Raw genomic sequence first — 19,382 nt, 5'->3', positions numbered from 1 at the left:
TTGGCAGCTCCATTTAATCATTTGATTCCCTAAAAGTATGAAGAAAAAAAATCCATAAAAAATCAATTGTTCAAGACGTTTTGAAGCAATAAATTCAATATAAATATTATTGCATGTTTATACATCACATTGGAAGCCATTTTGAATCAAATTAATAACCCTCCCCCTTTTTTTAATATCCCCTGAAGATAAAACTGTCGACTTAATATTTTCACTAAAGAACCATTCACATAATTCAATTTAGTTTTTACATATCTACCAGTTATACCTGTTATGTGGCAACAATTATTCATTGTTATGTTTAAAATAAATATATATTTTTAGTTTATGCTGTCAGACTTTCTGATGTTGATTTGCTCAAATAAAAACCATAAAAAAAACATAGTTTCTCAACAAATCATATTTTGTAATCATTATATATACATTTCAAATGCATTTATCTGAAAACATTTTCATCGGATTTTCCATTTTGAAACTCAATCAGCGTAATCACATTTTGATGACGTAATTCATCAAGTACGTTATGTCGAGATGACAGTCTCGCCCCATAATATATCGGCCCAAGGTTATCCGTCCCAGTAACGGTTTTATAAAAAAAAAATCAAGAGTGTCGCATAAAAACATTTATTACTGGGGCAGTTTTTCAGTATAAAAAAACTTTAATTTAATCGGCACAGGGTTCATGCGCATGAACTAGTGGCCGCATTATCTAGGACGGTATTTCCTAGGGTCGGAATACCTTATTCTGTTCAGTACAATTACAAAAAAACCACATGGTCATAACTTGTTTACATTTTACCTACGTTGAGATACCAACGATTAACGATGGCCTATTTATCACTGATCTGAGATTTTTCTTAGTTCTTTTATATGCCGGACGACAATTTATAGCAAGGCACATAAGCGTACCAGTGGGCATCGGTACTGTAAAAAAAAAACCAAACAACTCTGCAAGCAGTCTATTAATGAGAAATTGTTAAACATATCTGTCAATAAAAATAATATATGTTTCAAGACTTCCAAAATTGTTTGGAATGCGGTTTATTATTGATGTGAAATTTAAGTCATTTATGATAAAATCATTCTTACTTTGAGAAGCTTTTGTTTTGTTTTAGCATGTTTATAATATGGTATACAGTTAACAGGATATCCCCATCCACTTAATTTACATCAGAATTCTTAAAATACATGATTGTATTTAAAATCCAAATGCTTTCAGCGGAGTGGCTAGGCCATTTTCACATGTACACCCTAACCTCGGCGAGGTGTCTGAGGGGCAGCAACGGGTCCAGGACAGAGGTTTTTAAATCATTTATTTCTATCTGTGACATGCTGAATGCATACATGTTACGTACACACATGTAAATCTTATCTTCATGTGAATATATATTGAAACAAACAATAGTTAATTTCAGTGCCAAAGATTTTTTTTATTTGGTTGAATTTGTAATACAGATTATATTTTTTCTTAAGTCCCAATACCAGAAATGATCAAGGAATTTATTTGTTTTATTTTTTTTTTTTTTGGCATTCAGATATAATTTGTAAAAGTCCTGAAAACAGGATGAATGTTGATGGAAAATTCCTGATATATCCTGGTTTATATAATTTTATTTTTGAAAGTCTTGGGATAACCTGAGAATTCCCCCAGTTTTAGGCTGCTAAAAATGATTTGAAATTCCTGACATTTCCTAGAATTCTCCCATAACTGTTTTTTCCTTAAAACAGGGCTTACTGCCTAACATGATATTATCTCAGAATGGAAGAAACTTTAGTAAGCGTCTAGCATTCTAAAAACTCTTATTTGGTGTCTCCATAAAGTTATCAAGAGTTCATGTATATTGCAGTTAATTCATGTTTCTAATTCATGAATAATTTTGACACTGGAATAGTAACCATGAGTGGAACTGGAATATTCATAAATGTACATGAACATTTGTCTTTATTCATGAAAATATGAATATCAGGAAAGCAGGGCGGTGGGGTCCAATAAAAAGTGCCTTCCGACCCCCCCCCCCCCCCCTGCATTTATTTCTGGAATAGCCCTTATAGTACAAAATGTATCTGAAAAAAAAGACCACATAAGAAAAAAAAAAACAATATTGACCAATGAAACAAGAAATTGAGGTCACATCAGATTATTACTGTCAGACACAACTGACTAAATGCTTACAGTATCTTGGAAATAAACCAAAACACAAAAACCGTTATAGAATACCTGTATCTTAAAAGTCTAATGTATTACAGCGTATCATGAATTTGATAAAAGATATGATTACCAATTAAATAACAATACTATCTGACTATGAATGTAGTTTATTTCGTAAAATAAGGCGTAACATTAATTAATTACAAGTTTATATGGGTTTAAGGAATTATCATGATAAACAAAATCCCCAAAAAATCAGGCAGTGTAAAACATGACAAATGTAAAATTCATTTTTAGATTGTTTCCTGGTACACATGTTAGGAAGAATAATATATGCTTACTAGCCACAGGGGAAAAAATAAATATGTTTACCATCACTTGTCTATTTCATGTAAATTTTAAAGAACAAATGATACAAAAAAGTACAATTTGTGCTTTATTTTCATCTTCAGTTCATTTAAACTTTAAAAGGTGTATCTACTAACAACTTAGAATGTACCTTAAAGTTTGTACAAATTTGTGATAAAATTTACTTAAATCAATGTGTTGTCAGTTTGTCAATTTTTACTGTTCAAAATGACAGAGTTCCATTCATATGTTGCATAAAACAGAGTAGCTATAGCTAGGAGTATGGAGAAAACATGAAATGGGCATTAATGTAAACATCATGTGAAGTAATAGACACTGATATATAAATCAGGTTTTGTTAATGGGCATTAAAATAAAAAAAATAAATCATGTCAAGTAATGGGCATTTATATATAAGCTATGTAAAGTTATGGGCAATTATATATAGGCCATTAAAAATAAAACAGGTCATAACATTGATTTTACTTAATTTAATGGTCAATAGTTTAATATTATTTATCTCTTCAATGGGCTTTACTTTGTTTTCTTCAGAAAATAATACCAATCATTATCTTAATGGCCATTAATCAATTGAGGAGAGGACTATTTCAGTCAAATTAATGAAAAAATAATGATAATTTCATTGATGCTTGCCATTAATCTTTATTTCAATGGCATATTTTACAAAACTATTATTCATTTTCTGACAAAAAGTAATGGGTGATTTTAATGGATTCATGAGATTTAATGGTTTGTTAATGATTTTCTAATGGAAATTTAATGAAATTTTAATTGTTTGCTCTGTAGTAGTGTCAAAGAACCCAAAATATTCAGTATTTGTTGAAATCAAATTAAGTTTAATTTTTGAACCCGATTTGAACCAACTTGAAAACTGGTCCCAAAATAAAAAATCTTAATACATGGGTAGATTTAGCATATCAGAGAAGCCCAATAATTCATTTTTTTAAGCAATCAGACAAAGTATAATTTTGAACCCTTTGTATCTCAGTGTGGACTAATTTACAAACGGGGCCCAAAATCCAAAAATCGAAATACACCATAGTAAAGAACCCCAAGATTTCAAAAGAGACGCGAAAGATACCAAATGTATATGCAAACTCATAAGATGGAAAAAAAACTAACAGCGCCATGGTTAAAAAAGAAAAAGACAAACAGACAAACAAAAGTACACATAACAAAACATAGAAAACTAAAAAAAAAAGCAACACGAACCTTATCAAAAACTTGAGGTGATCTCAGGTGCTTCGGAAGGTAAGCTGCTCCTGCTTTACATGTGGCACCCGTCGTCTTGCTCATGTTAGTACAAACCCGGTGATAAGTCTAATTCGGTTGGTCACAGTTTGGGGAAAGGGGACGGGATTATTGTTACGACAATTGGAACATATCCGTTGTCATCTGTTAAACAGATATTCCATAACTGCCAACCAACTCGTGATGGTGTCCGTAAAATTTACGAAGGTATGATTTCAACTTCATCCCTTGCAACTCTTGGTTTAATAGCCTCCTTGTGAGCAGCAACCCTCTATCAATAAAATCATGATAGGAAATACAAGCCCTTGAATATCGTGCCAACAGGGACATAAATATTCCGTATGCAGGCACTACTACTGGAATGTTGCGACATAGAAATGAACAGTTCACAATTGTGAAGCTGAAATTATCTTTTTTTGTCATAAAGTTTGTTTCAACCGACCCTCATTATCAAATTCTATATGTAATTCAAGACACTAGACAGACTTAACTGTATTTGTTGTATCCTTTATCTCAAGGTCGATTGGATAGATGCGTTCAACATAGTCACCAAATTTTAAATTATTTAGTGAGAAAACATCATTTTTATAGCGGAATGTGAAGTTAAAGGATACTGCTGACTTGTTTTCTTTCTTCCTAAGAAGTTCTTGTATGAAGTCTGCCTCATAGGAATAAAGGAATCAGTTGAAAAGAAGAGATGCACAGTTGGTTCCCACGGACATGCCGATTGTTTGTTGATTAACACATCTTCCAAACGTAACAAATATGTTGTCAATCACGAAATCAAAAGCATTTTGATAATGTCAATTTCAGAGACTTTTTTGTTTGAATCCGATTAATTTTTTACAAAGTACGATGTATCCCACCCTAAGACTAGACTTGTATCTACGTTGGTCATTCTTTTTTATGAAACAAAGCAGGACAGGCTCTTTCAATTTGTCTTAAAGTTTGGAATAAGGAATACTTGTGTAAAGTGTAGAGAATTCAAATGTTTAAATACTATTGCAAGATGAAAGAGTGTTAGATTGTATGTACTCTTAACGATCTTTAGAATTTTTTAGTTTCCACATCTGATTCACGCCACCTCTGCAATAGGTAGTTTCAAAATAACTTTGAAGCCCGGGTTTGATTGCTGATACAATCAATTGATGTTAGTAATTTAGAAAGAAGTTTCGTGGAGCACTTGGAAGTCCAAGCAATATAACGCTGTTTATAAAGACACTTATGTAGTTTAGGCATCCAATACAGTGACGAAAGATCCAGTTTTTCATATTTGGTTGAAATTCCAAAGGAACATAGAACAGACCTATGATAATCTAGGATTTCCTTCTTGGTAAGTGTCGTTTGGGGTATATTTTGAGTTTCCAAGTGAATTTTAATTAAATCCCATTGAAATTGGTCAAAAAATAAGCAATTTATACAAAGTATAAGAAAAGTAGTGCTTTTGGCTCCTAATTCCTAAATGGTTATTACAATAACCCCCAAAATCAATTCCTACCTTCCTTTTTTAAGATGAAAACCTTGTGTTACAATTTCATAGAGATCCATAGACTTGTTATTTTACCCTTTTGGGGCTCTTATTTTTAAACGGTTCGGGCCATCACCCTCAAAATCAAGCCCGACCTTCCTTTCAGGAATGGAACCTTGTGGTACAATTTCATTGACATCCACACACTTATACTCAACTTATTGTCTGGAAACTTAATGTCTTCGTACGACGACAACGACGATTTCGCCATACAAAAACATTGCGGCCGTATAAAAAGTTGAAGTCCATAAAAGCTGACAAAATCAAACGTTATCAACCAACGAAACGAGTGAAAAAAAACTTGTCATATTCCTGATTTGGAACAGGCATTTTCCGGAGAAAATGGTGTGTTGAACGTGGTTTTATTGCTGGATAAATCTCCCCCTTGTATGACAGTTGTTTATAGTTCCGTTATGTTGACAAAATTGGTTTAACAACCCAAACAGACACAACAGGATAATGTGACAATTATTGGGATCCAGCAGCGAACCAGTTATCTTGTCTTGGGGAGGGATAAATCCTACTTTGTAAAGAATCACTCTGATTCAAACAAAAAATTCTCTGAAACTGACATTATCAAGATGCTTGATTTCTTGATTGACAACATATTTGTTACGTTAGGAGGACGTGTTTTTCAACAGACTGTCGGAATTCCAATGGGAACAAACTGTGCCCCTCTTCTTGCCGACTTGTTTCTTTATTATTATGAGGCTGACTTCATACAGGAACTTCTTAGGAAGAAAGACAAGAAGTTAGCAATATCCTTTAACTCTACGTTCCGCTATATAGATGATGTTCGTTCACTAAATAATACAAAATTTGGTGACTATGTTGAACGAATCTATCCCATCGAACTAGAAATAAAGGATACTACAGATACAGTTAAGTCTGCCTCATATCTTGACTTACATCTAGAAATTGACAATGAGGGTCGGTTGAAAACAAAACTTTACGACAAAAGAGATGATTTCAGCTTCCCAATTGTGAACTTTCCATTTCTATGTAGCAACATTCCAGCAGCGCCTGCATACGGAGTATATATCTCCCAATTGATACGATATTCCCGGGCTTGTGTTTCCTATCATGATTTCCTTGATAGAGGATTGCTGCTCACAAGGAAGCTATCAAGCCAAGAGTTCCAAATGGTGAAGTTGAGATCATCCCTTCGTAAATTTTACGGACGCCATCACGAATTGGTTGACCGTTATGGAATAACCGTTTCACAGATGATATCGGATATGTTCCTTATGTCGTAACTACAATACCCTTCCCTTTTCACGAATGTGACTTACCGAATTAGACTATTTACCGGATTTGTAATAACATAAGCAACTCGACGGGTGCCACATGTGGAGCAGGATCTGCTTACCCTTCCGGAGCACCTGAGATCACCCCCAGTTTTTGGTGGGGTTCGTGTTGCTATGTCTTGAGGTTTCTATGTTGTGTCATCTGTACTATCATTTGTCTGTTTGTCTTTTTATTTTTGGCCATGGCGTTGTCAGTTTGTTTTCGATCTATGAGTTTGACTGTCCCTCTGGTATCTTTCGTCCCTCTTTTATAACGGTTAGACCTGGGTTAATGTTGAAACCTACTGAAACCAGTAATGCGTTCATTTTATTCTAATCAGCTCCATCAAACTGGTAACAATGTAAGATTAACATGGTATACATTATACTAATTAAGAGATGTGGTATAATTGCCAAACGAGACAACTATCCACCGGAGTTCAAAAGAAGTCGATTTAAACAATAACATTACAGGCGACCGTCGGCAATAAAGGCCCTCCGACATAAAAAAGTGAAACAATTTAATTGAGATAACTAACGGCCTAATTTATAATAAAATAATTTACGAAAAACAAACATGACAGACATGAACCAACGCCAACACTGAACTGCAAGCTTCTGAATGCATATGAAAAATAAAAACAAATATATTTCATCAGGTTTTGCTCAAAGCCAAAAATATGAAAGCCAAATTTGTATAAGAACTAGTTGAAGAGCTATATGACCGAAAAGTATCTTGATTGAGATTTAACACAGATACAATCAAACATATGTTTCATGAGCAAGAAACATGGTTAATATTTTTTTAATGAATAATGCGAGAGAGCCTAAACAGTTTTAAAGTCAAATGTTGGAAGTGATAAAGTTGTAGGACAAAAACATTTGAAAAAGCAGCTATGCTTTATAAAATAAATTATTGGTACATACAATAGTGCCCGAAAATAAGAGTTTTTGTCAGCAACATGCTATGCTTCGGTAACTTTTTATGAAATTGAACGCCGAGTTCATACGTAGGTACAAGAGAGTAAGTTTCGTCTAAACTTCCATGCAAACGGGTATCTTACAAATTGTAGATTGGACCAACTGCAATAAGCCAGATAGTGTCTATCCAAATCTCAAACCAATCTGCATCATTCTGTTTGTTGGCACATCATTAATCAATGCTATTTCTTTTTCATTATCGTAAACGTTCATACTTTTACAAATTATTACAAAACGAAGATACACACTGAGTAAGCTCAAAAAATAAAATTTAAGTCGTAATAAATATCGATGAGTTCTGACAAATTTAGACATCTATTTTTTTAATTATTCTTTTTATTCTTTTCAGAAAAATAAGAACGTTGGAAAAGATAATAAAAAACCAGGGAACAGCATGGGTGACAAATATCTGTGTTAGATATGTTTTGATAATCCAGTAGAAGTAACATTTTTGCCATGCATGCATGATTGCTGGTGCAAAAAATATGACGACAAGTTAAAAGTGAAACAGTGTTCAATTTGTAGGAAAACGATTATAGAAAGTAGACCTTTGTATCTTGCTTGAAAAAGTGTATGTTTCTTAGCTAAAAATATAACTGATGTAAACACTTAAGGAAGATTACACCGATATATTTGATTCCTGATAAGTGTATATTACTATAATTATATGTGTTATCAAAAAAAAAAAATAACAAGTAAAAACATTTCTATAGGACGTAACGCGATATCGAATAAAGATGAAAACTTACTGAACTTGCTGAAACTTGATTTTTGTTAGGTTGAATTGTCCGTATGGCACCAAGAAGTCATCATTATTAACAAACAGTATTTATTTGAGTCGTTATTCCATCGAATAAAGATACAGTGTCGTATTTACTAATATTCAACACAATATTCGCAGTTTTTTCCGCTGCATGTCTTGGCTACATTTTTGTCACAGATACTAATCAAATGTGAGAAAATGATTATTATCCATTGCGTGCCATTTCTCTTCTATGCATCTACAACAAATTAACTGTGTTAACTCAGTTGATGTTTTTGTAATATTACACACATTAAGTTTATCAAAATCATAAATTATGAAAATTATTGATAAAAACAAATATCACTTAAAGATTTCAAAGTTTTTAATTTAACTGTTTAAGACATCGTCTCCTTGAAAAATGTTCATGTTATACTTTGATATTGTAATATATTCTAAAAAAAATAAGTATTTTTACTTTTTGTCGTTACTTGATAGTTTCTATGATGATGTTGTGGTTAGAATTAGAAGTTCAAGCGTATTCGTTATAATTCCCATGTTCGAATTGTTATAATTTGAATACAGTACTACGGGATAGACCTGTAGGGATACCTTATTTAATAAAGCTTCTGTTAACTATACGGCGCAGTTTATTATCAATTTGCGACAGAAACGCGCCAAATAATCAAAATTCATTCATTATACTTATTACATATCATGTGGCAAATATTACAGTTATATCGTCAATACAAATAGCGGGGTTAATCTTGAATTGTTTAATTGAAATTAAAAAAAAATATTTTTCACCTAACTTAAAAGAAATACAAGACGGATCCAGAAATGTTGGTTAGCAAGCGTTTTTTTTTTTTTTTAACATCATTGTTTTCTATATGATAATGGAAAAAATGAAAAATACTTTCAGTTTACAGGCAATGCTATTTAAGACTCATCTCAAAAATGAATTTGGACGAGTACAATTGATTTATCATAAACCATTATAATTGTTTTGTATACCAAAAAAAACAAAATCTTCCTTTAACACATTATCTATTAGCAAACAAAAATATAATCAAAATTAATCTGAACTATTTAGAAATAAAATTTTGATAAGAAAAGGGAAAAAATCAAGAACATTTGTTCGATAATTATACATTTTAGTTGTCATACATGAGGAGTGAAAATCTATTCGATGGATAGTTTTTGCTTCATTGTTATTTTAGTCATTTTTTTATTGATTCGTAGTAGATGAGATAAAAAAAGATGTGTTCATGGTAATCAACAAAGGGAAAGAAAAAATGTTGGGATATGAACAAAACACTGATTTTTGTTTGTAATTCTATTTCATCTAATAGAATGGTTTGAAATATAAAATCACATATTGTTATCGAAATCACTCCTTAGCGACCACACCCTTACGATTAAAAAAAAGAAAAAAGATAAGACTACAGAGTTACTATACATACCTTGAATTTTTTTCTAGTTTACCATTTACTTTTTCTCATACAATTCTACATATAGTATTTAGCAAACGAAAAACACACGCAATCAAAAGGTTTATATAGTTTTTTTTTTTTCTGGCATACCAGTTAAAGCTACAATGAATATACGATCAATCCCACTACAAAAAAGACGTGTGTATCCAATGACTTATAACATAAATCTTGATGAACTTTATTAAAGATCATTTTCTAGTAGGCTAATTACTCCTTTTAGTGAGTAGATGGTTAACTTGATCCTAATATTATGCCTACGTATAATTAGGTACAACACAGGGAACATGAAAGGAAAATCATTACAAAAATTTAAAAAAAGTCTTTAAAGTTTTATACTCTGAAGATTTATTTTGAATATCAGAAATATATTTTAAGTTAACGAAGATCTAAATAACTTCCATTCCTGGAAAACAACGAGCTTCGGCTCTTTAGGATTCCGTTCTATTATTTCCCATGCATTGACATTTATTTTGACTTTCTCTATAACAAAATGGACATCAGTTTACATATTGCAGGGTCAGATATCATATTTTATATGACGATACTAAGGTGAATATTGGTTTCATAGAGGGTTCTTGCTCACAAGGAAGCTATTAAACTAAGAGTTTTAAACGGTGAAGTTGAAATCATCCCTTCTTAAATTTCACGGACGCCATCACGAGTTGGTTGACCGTTATGGAATATGTGTTTCACAGATGACCACGGATATATTCCAATTGTCGTAACTACAATTCCATCCCCTTCCCCCGAATTTGACCTACCGACTTAGACATATCACTAACACGAGCAACACGATGGGTGACACATGTGGAGCAGGATATGCTTACCCTTCTAGAACACATACGATCATTCCCAGTTTTAGTGGGGTTTTCGTTGCTCAGTCTTTGGTTTTCTATGTTGCATTTTGTAAACTGTGGTTTGTCTGTTTGTCTTTTTATTTTTTGGTCATGGCTTATTAGTTTGTTTTTGTGTGAGTTTGAATGTCCGTTTGGTATTCTTCGCCTCTCTTGTGTTATAATTGTTATAAAATGACTTAGTTGGTATATGCTTATTTATCAATTTATACTCTTATCTAGTTAATTTTGTTAATAATCCTGTGTCAATATCATTGGTAAAAATGCTGTGAGTGAATGAGGGTTGTTCACGTTAAAACAGTTATACTAGTATTATGTCAGCAGCAACGTTCTGGCTACCGTGTAAATGATACTCTGAAGAAGTTAACCGAGGTTTCAAAACTCGTAAATCTTATTTGATTATTCACACAAGAACGACTTAAGTCGTACAGAATCGAATGAGCTTCGAACTGAGCGAGATTCGATGCCTAGTCATGGTTTCTTTCTATGCATTCATCGTTCCTCCAGCTTATCCTTTCTCGGTCAAAAAGGGCACAAAAGAGCATAAGGAAACAATCAAAAAATTTACAAACGACATTTCTTGCATCTCCAGTTATAAGCAACTTAACATGTCTCTCTTGTGTTCGGATACGAAAACATCGTTATCGGTCAACACACCCGTATCATGACCGAGGTACTCCTAATGTGTTTATGACATTCGTCCAATATCCCTGGAAGAGTATCTAATGTTATGGCCGTACTCCTGTTTATAAAGTTTATAATGTAAACATCCAGTGTTTATCGACTGATGTATGTTAACAATATACAATTGGGAAGAGGACACGTATCGACTTAGGAATGAGAAATTGATAATTAGAAAACTAAAAACGTACCCTCTTGTAAAGATCCTATGTATTAACAGTTAAGTCGGCATTCATTGTCAATTTCAAGGAAAAGAGCAGACCTTTGAGTTTAAATTCTTGCTTGTTCGAGATGCAAACACTTGCTGAAATGTAAGCTACTGAGTGGAATATTAGGAAATATATGAACGTGCAATAGAGAACCTTAAAGCCTGCTGTTTTGAGAAAGTATGGTATAAAATTCAACTCCATTTGAATACAAAAATGAAGAAGTATGGTTCTTTGCAAAGTATTTTTTTTCGCAATCCTAACGCAATACATCATACACTGTACACATATTTATAATATATCTTAGTGATCTCTCGGGGCCTCGGTGGCCGAGTGGTCTATGTAATCCAACTACTGTATCTCTAGACAGTCAACACTGAGGTTGTGAGTTCGAATCCCGCACGGGGCAGGTGCACTCGACTCCAATCTTAATTGACTAGGATTGTCAGTTTTCCTACCGAAGGTCAGATGTTCTCTCCGGGCACTCTGAAACAGACATCATCTATATGCTTTCTTTTTTGATTGGCAAACTATATTTCCCGTTAATTGACGTGTTTTTCTAACAGTCAGTCAATTTTTTTAAGAACACGATGTGCTCAGATGCTCCACGTATGCAGCATGCTTAGTTGTAGGCCTTTTGAAAAAAGATTTCAAAGAAGCTAGCATTATACCATTACTTCACCCTATGCTATTTAGATTGAATTCTTTTACTTAACAAGTCAAAGTAGAGAAATTAAACATTAAATAAAGAGCACATGTATACAAATAGATATCTTGAAAATGACTTATATCCCTAGCCCTACATCATACATTTGTTTTTGTTTAAAATGTCAACATGAATTAAATGTAAACTAGTGTTTGTACCTAGGAGTCATCTCAATCTTCTAAATTATAAAACTGTTAAAACGTCTTATTGATGACTGATGATACATTTTATTGGTATTGTTATACACTGACGACTAAATTTATGAATTTAACAATAAATTCAATGGACAATAAAGCGTTTCAAAATGAAATGAAAAAAATGAGTATAACACTGGAGGATGAATGTTTTTTTTTTCGGAATTTTTTTTTTTTACCCAACTTTTAAGCAGCATATGAATTACAAAGGAGCGTACATAAAAGTAAATTATATTTGAATAATCAAGTATTAAGAGAAATAGCGAACTGAAAGGTACATTAAAAAAAGGGTGAGGCCATATACCTTGACAAAATGAAACGCTCAGCTAAGTCAACCAACGGAACATATAGAAAACTACTATCAAATTACAGACTTGGAACAATAAATTTTCCGAAAAAAACGGTGGGTTAAACATGGTTGGATATCTGGCTAGAAAACCTCCAATGAATATGATCTTATATACATAATATCACATTTTAAAAATCAATAAGACGTTCAAATATATCGTATCGGTTCTTAAAAATCGTTTGTGAATACCTACTTATGATTTAAAGGAGAGTATAGAGAAAGTGTGACTTCAATTTCATTACATAGTTTATTGTAAACACTACTCATGTGAAGTAAATAAGTACCTGGTGTGTGATTTTCTCGCTGTGTTGAAGACCCATTGGTGGTCTTCGGCTTTTTATGCTCTTTGGTTGGATTGTTGTCTCTTCGACACATTCCCCATTTCCATTCTCAATTTTTCACATACGTATCGTTTGTACTAATTTACTTACTATACTATTCGAAAACAGCATTTCATGCCATATAGGGATACATATTTAATATCTTGCTATAGTACTAATGTATAGGGAATTAAATTTGAATATATGATTGTAATTGCCTATCTATTTATTAATGAACAGCTTCAGTTTAATCTACAGTAGAAAAATGATTACAAAGTAAGCTTTTGATTGAGGTAAGTGATTTTCATACAAGTACTTCCTTTACGGTTTGCGCAATTCTTTAACTTTCCTATTTATTGTTATGTTCTTACAGATACCGGGAAAGTGTCAAAATACGTTTGTAAAATAAATAACCTTATAAACAAACTCATCAATCATTTTCCGATGTCTGAAAAACTATATTTTGCTAGTAGTTTACTGTTTTCTATTTAAATATTTGATGTGAACGTTTTTCAAGTATTAACAATTGAAATAAAGAGATCAGACTTCTCAACAAATTATCCATTACAAATTGAAAATAAATGTTGAAAATCAAGTCACAAAAATAAAAAGAAATACGTAAAGGGAAAATGATGAAGGAATCGTAATGTGTTAGGTGAAAAAATTAGGAACACCTTTTATTGACGGAAAGAAAGAAATGATGATACTGGTTTAATTGGAAGCGATTCTAAATTATCTATAGACCTGTCAGAATAATCTGTCGTAGAACTATTCAATAGTAAAATAATTAGCGGAAACGGTAGTTCACCAATGTTTAAATCTCACAAATTCGTTAAGAAGATACAAATCGAGGTTAAATGTAAAAAATAGGGGGTTTCGCAAAAACTCCATAAGGTGTGACAGGGTAGGTCGATACGGTAAATGTTTCTTGTTAAGAATGCATCATCCGCCATGCGAATCCACACTCAGTGCTAAGGTAACAATCTGAAATAGCCAAACATATTTTACGGTAGAACTAGTAGGCTATGTTCTAGGTTAGAACTGTCAGAATTTCTATCTAGGACCCAACTTTCATAATCCGATCTATTATAGAACTGTATCAAAATGTTCTGCTGTAGAACTGTCGTGATGTAGAAAGTTCTTTATTGAGGCACTCGGAAGTTTTGGACTCTACATCCTTCTGGGTAAAGGTCTCAATACCTTATTGTGAATGAAAATCTTTGATGCAATAGGTTGAGTGTAGTAATATGGAGTGACAGGTGTAGTTTTATCTTTGAAGTAATTAGGTATTGTTTTCGGCACAGATTTGTGGAAAATATTGCATTAACTGATATCTTTAATCTTTTTGTAAAGAATTCTACCAAAATACAACTATTTCTTCTTTTTTTTTCTCTGTCATTGAAGAATAGCCTGCATTACAACCAATCTATACCGCAGACTTCAGAATATGTATTGGTTACGGAAGTGCTTTAGGCCTTGATGGAACCATGATATTAGTTCACGACACCTGAATGAAAATCAATACAGTGTGTTGCATATTCATTTTAATGTGGAAATATTTTTTTCACATTTTTAGGATATATTTTTTCTTAGATAACCGAGTTGAAAATGGTGTTTCCGTCTGTAATAACTTCTTCGTACCTTCTTATAAGTCTGTGAAACAAAGAATAATGCAGCATACCATTTACACATATTTAAGTCGAGTTTTACACGGTTTGTAATATGATGAATGCCGTCCAGGTGTTTGGTCCTCAACATTTCAGTTTTATATCTTTGAAAATCGTTTCAAAGGATCTTATAGATTTTTAGATCAAAAGTAACAGGTCAACATCACATCAGCTATTCATCTGCTTCTGAATGTTTTTAAACTGTATGACAGGGTATGTGTCTCCTGTTATATATGCAAGAATCATCAGTTATGCCAATCAACAAAATTTCAACATTCGGGAAGGGAACGCATTCGGTAAAATTACAGATCAGAAGTCTATACTGGCAAATCTAAGACCGCTAATACATGTTGTTAATGGGTTGAGACACTCATATTTCATCCTTGAATATAGCAAAGTCATTAGGTTAACTAAATTGTTGTCAAATTCGTCATTTTCAAATATTTACAGAACCCACAATTTTTTTTTTCTCAAAGAATTAAATTGTTCCCAAATCTGATTCTCCCTATTAACAAAGTCTTCTCTACCCTGTAGTGTTAAATACTAATATTATACAAGGGGTTGATTTACTTAATTAGTATGCATATTATTATTTCGTTTCGTATTTACTTTTATAATATTTAAACTAAATTAATGGAACGGATTTTCATCCTACTAAAGTAATAAGTTTATTATGAAAATCAGCGACTTTATTGTATAGTACAACGAAGGTATGAGGATTTTTTTTATAGGTTTTCGTTTTGGTATAAAAATACATATTTGTTTTAGTTACGATCTATATATAGCTGATTTAAAATACCATTAACTGTGCTTGTTCACACTATGTGTGATTATTATCGTAGATAATCATTGTAATTTCATTCAGATAAGATTATGTTCAACTATTTTGAAAGTGCACAGATCATTCAGATGATGAATATATACCAGAAATATAGAGATTTGGAAACAAGAAAACCGTTTATAAAGATTATAACTGCTTGAGGGTTTTACTACCTGGTAATAAGGTTTGTATATTATTATTCCTTGTATAGTGTCAGTTTTGAGCGTTGAGGTTAGCACTATTCATTCATTTATTCATTCATTCATTCATTCATTCATTCATTCATGCATTCATTCATTCATTCATTCATTCATTCATTCTTTCATTTTTTCATTCATTCATTTATTCATTCATTCATTCATTCATTCACTCATTCGTTCATTCATTCATTCATTCATTCATTCATTCATTCATTCATTCATTCATTCATTCATTCATTCATTCATTCATTCATTCATTCATTCATTCATTCATTCATTCATTCACTCATTCATTCATTCATTCATTCATTTAATCGCGATCACGAATTTTACCTACCATGAGCCACAAGAAAGGTTCAGCTATTGGAGCAGGATTTATCCAAAATCCAAATATTGATAGTCCTGGATTTTTTGACAATATCATGAGCATTGTTGATGATTTTGAAAATGAAAGTTACATGATTTGTGGTGATTTAAATCTTGTACCCGTGTTTAGATTAGTGTAACTACAAGCATACTAATAACACTAAGGCTAGAGAAAATATTTTAGAATACATTTCAGAAAGACGTTGAATAGATCCATTTAGGGAGCTTTATCCCAATGTACAAAGGTATACTTGGGAAAAAAACTCCATTTAAACAGGCTAGATTGGACTCCTTTCTTCTTACAGATAAAATGTTTTAAAATAGTTTCAAAAAATTGTGAAGTACATCAAAGTTTTCGTTCAGATCATTCTATGGTACTACTTGAACTGGAATTTAATCCTTTTAATAGAATAGTTCAACAACTCCTTACTGTATGATATAGAATATATAAAAACAGTTAAACAAAAGATTAGTGAAATCAAAAAGCAATATTGTGCACTTGTTTATAATTTCGATACTATTGATGAGATTGATAATGAAAATAAAAAATTAGGAATAATCACTAACTTTTTCTTTTATTGATGGAAATCAGGAAAAAGTATTTCTTATTTCACATGTTCCAGTAACTAAAAGAGGGAATCTGAAAAAAGGGAAACAAATTTACGAAATAAAATCAAACAGTTAGAGGATGATATTGACAAACTTTCAATAACTGAACTTGAGAGCAAACAAATTGAACTTGAACAATTATGTATTGAGAAGTTAAAGGGGAAATAGTCAGAACACGTGTTCAATGAAAAGAGGAAAGAGAAAAAACCAACAAATTATTTTTGTGGACTAGAGTCGAAAAATGCTATGACTAAATAAAGGCAACAGTAGTATACCGCTGTTCAATAGTCATAAATCGATTTATCTGAAACAAATCCGGGTCACAAACTAAAACCGAGGGAAACAAATCAACTATAAGAGGAAAACAATGGAACAACATATACACTGAACTGTTACAAAAATAAACGCCAACATACTTAGAACTGCCATATTTCTGACTTGGTACATGTCATTTTAAGAAAAAAAGGTGGGTTGAACCTGGTTTTATGGCTAGCCAAACCTCCCGCTTATATGGCAATGTTAAAAATACCGCTAAAACGACAACATTACGTGACAGGAATACATTACAACTAAACGCAAAAACACTCAGGACAGAGACATACATAAATAAATAATATAATAGCACATTACAATATGTTAACCACAGAATAACAACGGACACTCCTCATTTACACCACAATAGAATTATGAACTGTGCGTCACGCGAAAGTATTCAAATTATTCCAAAAGAGATAAAGAGGTAATACTTACTGTTCAGAACCATATTGTAAAAGAAGAAAAAACTTTTTAAGGAAATTTATTTAGAAAGGAAGATAGCTCAAATTCAGTAGCTGATCTGAATGAAACTCTTAATAATGTAAATTGTCCAATACTTTCGAGTGATGGGAAGGAGAGCTTTGAGGGTAGAACCACAGTCAAAGAGGCCGGACAAGTACTAAAAAATATAAAACTCTGATGGCTATTCGACTTAATTTTTAAAATCATTTTGGAAAGATCTCCATTGTTTTGTGGTTGAATCTTTAAATTATGGCTCAGAACAGGGAGTACTGTCAGTAACACAAAACCAAGGAATTGTTACTTGTCTTCCAAAAGGAAATAAGTATCGTCATTAAACACTGCAACTAAAATCTGGTCTGCAGTAATTGCCAACAGATTTAAGAGTGTCCTTGACAAACTTATTAATCTTCATCAGACTTTATATTATTAGGGGGAAGTACATAGGAGAAAATATCAGGCTTCTATATGATATTATGCAATATACAAAAAGATCATGAAATACCTGGGCTCTTGTTGTTAATTGATTTCGAAAAAGCTTTTGATTCTATTTCTTGGGATTTCTTGCTAAATGTTTTTAAGTTTTTTTTAATTGTGGGGAATCAATTATCAACTGGATTTTATAATAATATCAAGTCTGCAGTTATACAGGCGAGTAACCTTTCTGATTGTTTTAACATAGGCCGGGGCTGCTGGCAAGGTGATACGCTTTTATCTTATCTTTTCATCCTATGTGCTGAGATTCTTGCACTCAAGTTAAAAGGAACTAAGGAAATTTGTGGTATTGAAGTTACTCAAGTTAAGCATAAGTCGTCACAGTTTATTGATGACACTTCATTGATTTCAGATGGTAGTGAATTTTTTTTTATATGTATCCTTATCTGAATTGGACTGCTTTGCAAAAAACTCTGGTTTAAATATATTGTTTTTCAAAAACACAAGTAATTTGGATTTGAAAAATATAGCAAGGGAATTTTGTCCGGATGTAAACATTTCATGGGGAGAGACAACTGTTCAAACACTGATGTGGACTTAGAAAATATTGTCAACAGCAATTATAATGATAAATTATACAGATTTAGAACATCATGAAGCAGTTGTTAAAAGAAACCTTACAGTATTAAGTAGAATAACTGTGTTAAAAAACTCTTGTTTTATCTATTTTTAACCACTTTATTATATCTTTGCTTAATCCTTCGGAATTCAGACAGTGTATTTCAAAAAATTAATGAAATTTTTTATACATTTGTATGGAACTCTTCTATACATAGAGTGCAGAAGATTAAAGATTAATTCTATTGATTAAAGAATATTTGGAGGGTGGATTTAAAATGATAGATCTTTATAGTTTTACTATGGCACTAAAATCATCATGGATAAGAAGGATTTTTCAGAGAGATAATGAGTGGCAAAGTATTCTGAAGTCTGATATTGATAGAAATAAACTTTTAAACATGGTATTCAGTATATCATACAAGATTGTTTAAATATTAAAAACAGTTTTTGAAAAGATGTATTCAGAGCATTGTAAATGATAATTGATAAAGAGAAGAATATGGATTATGATAAATTTAGAACGGAAATGGGGAATGTGTCACAGAGACAACAGCTTGACCAAAGAGCAAAAAACAGCCCAAGGCCACCAATGGGTCTTCAACACTCATGTTCTCACGACGGGTAAATAAAGGCAACAATAGTATACTGCTGTTCAATAGTCATAATTCGATTAAGCAAAAACAAATCCGGGTTAAAAATTAAAACCGAGAACGAGAGGAAAACAACGGAACAACATATTCACTGAATTACAACAAAAGCAAACGCCAACAAACATAGCAGC

At 32.1% G+C, this 19,382-nt stretch overlaps 1 protein-coding gene across 1 annotated transcript in view; it reads left to right on the top strand.

The window, feature by feature from the left end:
* Positions 1–19,382, top strand: part of LOC127723848 (uncharacterized) — a 373,964-nt gene that overhangs the window by 243,529 nt on the left and 111,053 nt on the right. The gene's annotated exons all lie outside the window — the stretch shown is intronic.

This window comes from Mytilus californianus, unplaced genomic scaffold (assembly GCF_021869535.1).
Source record: "Mytilus californianus isolate M0D057914Y unplaced genomic scaffold, xbMytCali1.0.p SCAF_13, whole genome shotgun sequence".
NCBI lineage: Eukaryota > Metazoa > Mollusca > Bivalvia > Mytilida > Mytilidae > Mytilus > Mytilus californianus.
This window is presented reverse-complemented; position numbering and strand designations above follow the sequence as displayed.